Source organism: Cibotium barometz, chromosome 30 (genome assembly GCF_041138505.1).
Source record: "Cibotium barometz isolate CiBa-2024 chromosome 30, ASM4113850v1, whole genome shotgun sequence".
In the NCBI taxonomy this organism is placed as follows: Eukaryota; Viridiplantae; Streptophyta; class Polypodiopsida; order Cyatheales; family Cibotiaceae; genus Cibotium; species Cibotium barometz.
Genome location: NC_141075.1, coordinates 30,444,786 through 30,452,392, shown reverse-complemented (window position 1 = coordinate 30,452,392; position 7,607 = coordinate 30,444,786).

The window sequence follows — 7,607 nt, the reverse complement described above, 5'->3', positions numbered from 1 at the left end:
CCGAGGATCTCTCAAGAAGGTGTCCTTGTGTCTACGGAGCTCAAGCAGGAAGAGGGCCAGGCAATGCTGGTCCTGGAAGTCAATGATCTTGGAGAGTGGAGAGTGGACCGAATCCCTCACGAAATAGATAGTGAAACCTCCTACGAATCTCATAGTATAGTAGGCAGTGGCATATGTAATGCTCCTCTATCGCGTCTCAACCTCTGTGTGGCATAGTTGGCAGATCCTCTCCTCTTTGGGTCTCCGTATGAGCTTTCCGGCTCTAAAGATGCACTAGCCAATCGCAATCCGCATGGCATGGGACATGTGAACACTCAAGGAGCCCGGTTGCTGGATGAATCCATCCTCAGTGAGTGTGAGGAAGTGATCTCTGTAGAAGTGCATCTTCGTGGTTGGGGAGCTCTGGAGGTGTGATCCATGTGCAATGTGTGTAGAGGCTGAGAAGATCTAACCGGATAACCCGGTTGGTATCCTTGTGAGATAGCTGAAGAAAAGGGGAGTCCAAACTGTACTGAAGAGGGGGTAGGTGGTCCATGTAGAGCCCTCGGGTACCTATGGGGATCCATGTGACTGATGCGATGGAGGTATGTGACTGTCTGGAAGAGTGCATCCACTATCATCGGGGCTACAGCAAACTCTGCCTGGATAATTTGGTGTGGGAGGAGTGATGATTTGCTGCGGATCATACGAGAGAACATCATGACCTGGAGTTGCTGCCAATCCTCATCAGATAAATCTGGCCCTTAGAAGGCTGCTCCATACATCAAGGCTGGTGTGACGAGGGTGTCAAAAAGCTAGCCCTTCATCTTGGGCTCCTGGAAATGTGCCTGGAAACACTACCGCTCAAGTAAGCTCAAGGCTGCATATCCCCGCGTCACTCTGGCATGTGCTGCGGGAACCATGGTAAAGCGTGGGGGGACACTGAAAGTGACACCAAGGTAGACATAGGATGAGATAATCTCCATAGGATCCTCTCTATATGTGAAACTCAATCTAGATGTGAAGGGGTGAGAGGTATTGAAGACCATTACCTTGGTTTTACCAAGGTTAATAGAGAGGTCCCACTGAGTGCAAAAGTCATGTAAGGCATCCAACTGTCTCTGAAGCCCTTCGGCTGAGTCTGAGAGGAGGACAATGTCATCTGCATAAAGTAGTATGGGGATCAATATGCCTGCCAGTGTGGGACTAGTCCTGCCTAATCCATCAATGAAGCTCGAGATCTCATCAATGTAGAGGCTGAAAAGAGTTTGTGATAAAGGGCAGCCTTGTTTCACCCCAATAATGCTGGAAATCTCATGTGATGTACCTCCTGGGGCTTTCACTCGATGAGACTCCAATCTCCTATGGACGGTGTAGGAGGCAGGCTCGGGGTATAGTATCAAAAGCTTTGCAGAAATCCACAAAGCAGTAGTAAATCCTCTGGTGTCGTGCTCTACCCTCCTCGATGATGGCACGGAGGGTGAAGATGTGGTCAAGAGTAGAGTAGCTCCTCCGAAAGCGAGCCTATCCTGAGGCTCTGCATCCCTGGCTCTCTACAAATTAACTGAGCTCCACCTCTAGCGCACTGATCCATAGAGTTTGGCCAATGTGTGGCCAATTATGATCGTCCTGTAGTTATTAGGATCAAGTGGATCTCTGGATTTGAGGAAGGGGGTGATGGTGTTGGTGGACCAACAGGGTGGAAAGCCTTCACAAAAGGCTCTATTGATGAACATGTAGGCTAGTAGGGGCACCACGGTATCATCGGCATCATGCGAGATGCACTCGGCACAGTGAGTCCCTCATGATCCTGGGCTCGCCCATTGCGTAGTCTATGAATGGCCTTGAGGACCATGCCCTTTGTGAAGAAGGTGGAGGTGGTGGGGTTAGGGGTTGCTGTTGGGGGATATGATAGAGGGAGCGTGCATAGGAGTGCCATGTGTCCGAGCAGGTGATAGGTGTGGGAGGGTGATGTTCTCGGAGTTTCCTCTAGGCCTCTTTGCCCTAAGAAAAGTTGGTATAACTCATCCTCTTTTCGAGCATAGAACTCCCGTTTCTTGCATTGGGTAAGCCATTTTGAGAAATCCATTACGCTTTGGCGCTTCGTGATTTGCCCAATCCATACCTTATGCTTAAGACAGGAGCATGTGGCCAGGCATTCGTCATCATACCAACAGTTCTGGGGCATGGAACCACAAGGTGGCTTGGTGGTAGACCTTCGCGTGCAGATGAAAGAAGCAGTGGCGGATGTGTGGACTATGGTGGTGAGCTGTGCTGTGAGGGTGGATAGGGCGACAATAGGTTCCACATCCTGGAGTTGGTGGTAGATGTGATTGGAGTAAACAAGGTCAAGCTCATGATAAAAAAGGACCTGAGTGTAATGTGAGATGGGGGGGTGGTGGTGGAGGGATGGGTGGTGTGCAGGTAAGAGTGAAAGAGAGGTAGGCATGGTCAGCTTCAAAAGGGGGTGGCAGAATGGAGAAGTCGGGGAGAAGATGTGCCAAAGCCGGAGATCCCATAAGGTAGTCCACAGTCCTAGTACCTCTTGAGTGAGGGAAGGAGGTTAGGGTGTCGGAGGAGGGCCATCAGGACATCCCGTTATAGATAACGAGACCATGTGCAGCTCTCCCAGCTCTAAGAAATATCTCCCATACACTGTAACCTCCTCACGGTCCTATGATGATCACTGCAGCCCGGTGTCAGTGATGTCCAGCTCCTGTAGTCTAATAGGGTCATCTAGATCAAGTAGTGGGATCTGTTGACTTCCCGTCTTGGGCTGCTTCATCACGCTTCTTCTTGTGACATTGGGGTGACTTGTGATGACCCTTCTTGCCACAATAATGACAATCAATGTCCTTATTCTTTGAAGATTTGTTGTCTTTATCCTTATCGGAATCCTTGGAGTTCTTGTGAAAACCCCCTTTTCCTTTCTTTTGTTGAGTCTTCCCTTTATCTCGTGCTGCCAAAGCTCCATCAGGGCCACCGGAGGTGCCAGTCCGCTCCTCAAAGCGAGACTCAATCTGCATAACGGAGGGGAGAACTTCCTCCAAAGTAACTCGAACAGGACGAGGAGAAGAAACTAGAGACTGAAAGTATGCATCAAACCTCTCTGGAAGTTTGGAGAGCAGCCGAATAGCCATATCCTCCGTGGAGATATCCTTGCCACAAACAACAAGCTCGTCCTGGAGATCTTTCATCTTCGAGATGAGAGCAGATAAAGATGGAAACACAGAAACTGATAAGTTCATAAGTTGCTTTTCCAATGACAAAATCCAACCCAGAGACTTAATCTCATCGAGATCTGCAAAAGCCTTCCAAACTTCATGTGCGGCATCTGCTGGCGACATCTGCTGTACGCACATGAGAGAGAACAGCATCCTGATAGTTCAACATCAGGAAGGAGAAAACACGTCGATCATTCGACTACCAAATATCAATCTGTGCCTGAGTCACATCACCGGAAGCAAGGGTGGGAGGGGTGGCATTGGCCGGTGTAACAAGCCAATCCCAGAGATCCACCACCCCATGCAAGGCCGATTTCATCTTCACCTTCCATAGTGGAACCATCCAACTTGGCAGACTCAGCAAACATATGAAGAGAAGTGGGAGCAGCCACCATGACAAAAGCTTGGGCTCAATCTCAAGAAATGCACAAATTCTGAAAAAAGTGTCCTCCCCACAGGTACCAAGAGTGCACCAAAGCATGCAACACCACAAGCCCCCTCTGCAAAGGGAAAGGGCCACTGGAGAGGAAAACGTAGCAGAGAAAAGGTGCTGTCCTGTAGAAAACAGGCCGCCTGCAGTCCAATCTCCAAGTGGGCAATGAAACGCTAATCAAGATGGCTGAATTGGTGAAGCCAATCTGAAGGAAAAGCGACCAGCAGGGTGCTATCCAGAAAACGCAGCAGCAAAAGCCTATGGATCTGGAAGAAAACACAAAGGAGTAGGTGCTGAAAATAGGGCTGAATCTAGGGCAGTAGAAAGGTTGCTAAACCGGGAGCGATGATACCATGAAAGAGTGCACAGAGCGGAAGCAGAGTGGCACTAGAGTGTGCTGAACAGAGAGTGCAAGAGAGAGAGAGATATGAAGCAAACTATGCTGAATATACTGAACCAAAACAGTCCCAAGCAAGAGACACTATTAGTCTCATAATAAGTGAGGGAGCAAAATATGTACAAGACTGAATGAGAAATGAGAGGCCAGCACCCACTATTTATAGTGGTGGGGGATTGCTGGCCGATTGGAGCTCGTAAACAGGCCGACTGGAAAAATGCCAGAATGGCTGGGAAAAATCCTAGAAAAATAGTAAAAAGGGGTGGCCAGCCCATAAGCAAGGGCCATACAAAAGGGGACCAAATGGGCACCATAAAAGAGCAGAAACTGGGGATGAAAGTGCTAACATGTCATCTGTAAACTCTCAATCAAGCGGCTCCTTCTGAGTGCAGAGGAGGAGACAACTCATGGCCTCGGCGACAAATAGGACGAGGTAAGGTGCCAGAGGACAACCCTGGACCGAGCAAGAGAGGGGGAATATGTCACCATCATGGGCTCCTTGAATGAGAACTTGGTTGTGTGAGGTTAAGTAAAGTCCTGATACCCCACGAATGCACTCTGTGGGAATCACATCCAGCTCATTGTGCCCTCCAAAAAGCTCCAATCCACCCTATCATAGGCTTTCTCAAAGTGGAGAAGAAGCACTATGAGGTCCTGTTGCCGCATCTTGGCTGAAGCGGTCGCCTCCTAGAAGATGGAAGATAATGTCCAGAATGCTCTAATCATGAACAAAGCCTGTCTGAGTGTCATGATTCAAATCAGGGAGGAAACGCTGAAGTTGCCTGTTGTGCTGCTCATGGCCTTGGCCAAGATCTTATAGATGGTCCCTAGAAGAGTGATGGGTCTCCACTACTGGATCTCCAATCTGTCACCACCCTCCTTAGGAATCAAGTGTATCAAACCCTCTGAGAACCTCTCTGGCATGGTACCAATGAGCATAATCTCATTGAAGGCAGCACAAAGACCACCTTCCATGAGGTCCCAAATGATGAAGAAAGAAAGAGACGGGAAGCCCATCCGCCCCCTAGCATTTTCCCTTGGGAAGTGCCGTCAATGCCTCCACTAGCTCCTCAACAGAAAATGGAGTTAATAAGAAGGCCCGGAGAGAGGGAGGAACCACCTCTCTTGTGTGTCCCCAAACTCTCTCGCATGCGTCCATCACTTGTGGGGATAATGGGGCACCAGTGGGGTAGAGATTGAAAAAAATCCGTGGCGATAGCTCTCACATGGGGAGATCAGAAACAATATCTGCAACTTGGCCATGCAGCCTACGAATGTCGTCTCTCCTCCTGGGGGGGCCAGCTATCTCAAAGAAATCTCCTGTGAATCTATCGCCGGCCTGGGTCCAAAAGGAAGCTTTGACATGGTACCTGAAGTCCACCCTCGTCCCCTCTATGGATCTAAATTTTGTGCGGGCGGTGGCTATCTGACTCTTAATCCATGGGCTATCTAGGAAACTCTCCTGAAGCCGCTGTAGAGAAGCCATACCCCTCCTTAGACTCCTCTCTTGCTCTCAAAATCCCTCCAATCTGCACTGAGTTGCCTCTTGTAAAAAACAGCTGATCTCCTCCAGTGTGCACGGAGAAGAGCCTAAAACAAAGTTCAGTCCCGCCCATATCTTCTCTATGCTACTGCAAATCTCAAGCTCCTAGATGAGGCTATCCGGAATCCTAGAGCTCGCATGCCTGTCCTGTCTCCAGGGGTCCTCCAAGAACAAAATAACTGGAGCTTGATCAGAGAAGGTAGTGCGTGCCAAGATGCGGATCATGCCCCCCATAGCCAGAAGCCCACTCGTCAACGTAAAACCTATCTAGTCTGGAGAGGTTGGGGCCGGTGCTCCTATCCTAGCCCGAGAAGCTAAGGCTCCCAGGGCTTCGCCCAAACTTTGGAAGATGCCAAGGGTCTTGTCCCCTAAAGTGCCAGAATCATCTTCTCCCAAGCGGAGTACTCTACTCTTGAGACTGTGGCCGTGCCTCCTCCAAGTCTGTCCTCTACTGCCTCTATCATGTTAAAATGTCCACCCATGCACCAAAAGTCTACTTGGGGAAGGGCATGCCGAACTGTACTCCAAAAAAGGGCTCTACTTGCAGCGATGTTTGTGACATAAACATTGAGGTAGCCAATGCAATCCTCACCAATCAAAATGGTAACCTATTGTACTCACCCTGGAACTATGACTCCTGAGCGTGTCACTACCGGCAAAAGCTGCTCACTGACAGAAATACACACTCCTCCTCCCTGCGTCCCTAACGGGCTAAAGGATGGAGACTAGAAAGTGTGACTCTTGCCTAGTAAGATCTTTCTGCATTGGCAGGTGCGCCCCTCGGAAAGGTGGTGCTCCTGGAGGAAAAGAATGTCAATAGGTCCCCGAGCTAAGGCTCTCTGTAGCTCTCCTCTAAGGATGCCTTGTCTCCGAAAGCACTGAGGTTCCCCTAAACCCTGAATGTTCCATGAGACTATCCGCATATCAACCTCTGTGGGAGGTGGAACTAGTAGAGTTGCCCTCCTCTCGAAGAGACTTGGGCGAGGGTTAAGACGGGGAATAATCACAATCCGTCCTGGGACGAAGGTGCACCACGTGGACGTGGATCCTGTCCTCCATGTGATGCCACTCTGTCCGAGCGCGAGAGTATGCATACTCTGAACTCCATCGATCACAATGGAGTTACCTATAAAAAGGGGGGAGGGGTACTGCGAGGTCTGAAATTTGAACGAACCAATCTTGATGGGGTGTCATATGAGTAGTAGCACCGCTATCAACAATCCAAGACCGTGACTGAGAAGTCACAAGAGCAAGTATACGCCGAGTACCTGCTAAGAGAAGAATTCCATCATCTTTCTTGGGTTGAGACACCGCCATTGAGGAAGAGTTCTTTGCTGCTTCATCACGCTTCTTCTTGTGACATTGGGGTGACTTGTGATGACCCTTCTTGCCACAATAATGACAATCAATGTCCTTATTCTTTGAAGATTTGTTGTCTTTATCCTTATCGGAATCCTTGGAGTTCTTGTCAGAACCCCCTTTTCCTTTCTTTTGTTGAGTCTTCCCTTTATCTCGTGCTACCAAAGCTCCATCAGGGTTACCGGAGGTGCCAGTCCGCTCCTCAAAACGAGACTCAATCTGCATAACGGAGGGGAGAACTTCCTCCAAAGTAACTGGAACAGGACAAGGAGAAGAAACCAGAGACTAAAAGTATGCATCAAACCTCTCTGCTGGAAGTTTGGAGAGCAGCCGAATAGCCATATCCTCTGTGGAGATATCCTTGCCACAAACAGCAAGCTCGTCCCCCGGAGATCTTTCATCTTCGAGATGAGAGCAGATAAAGATGGAAACACAGAAACTGATAAGTTCATAAGTTGCTTTTCTAATGCCAAACTCCGTCCTAGAGACTTAATCTCATAGAGATCTACAAAAGCCTTCCAAACTTCATGTGCGGCATCTGCTGTACGCACATGAGAGAGAATAGCATCCTGACAGTTCAACATCAGGAAGGAGAAAACACGTTGATCATTCGACTACCAAATATCAATCTGTGCCTGAGTCACACCACCGGAAGCAAGGGTGGGAGGGGTG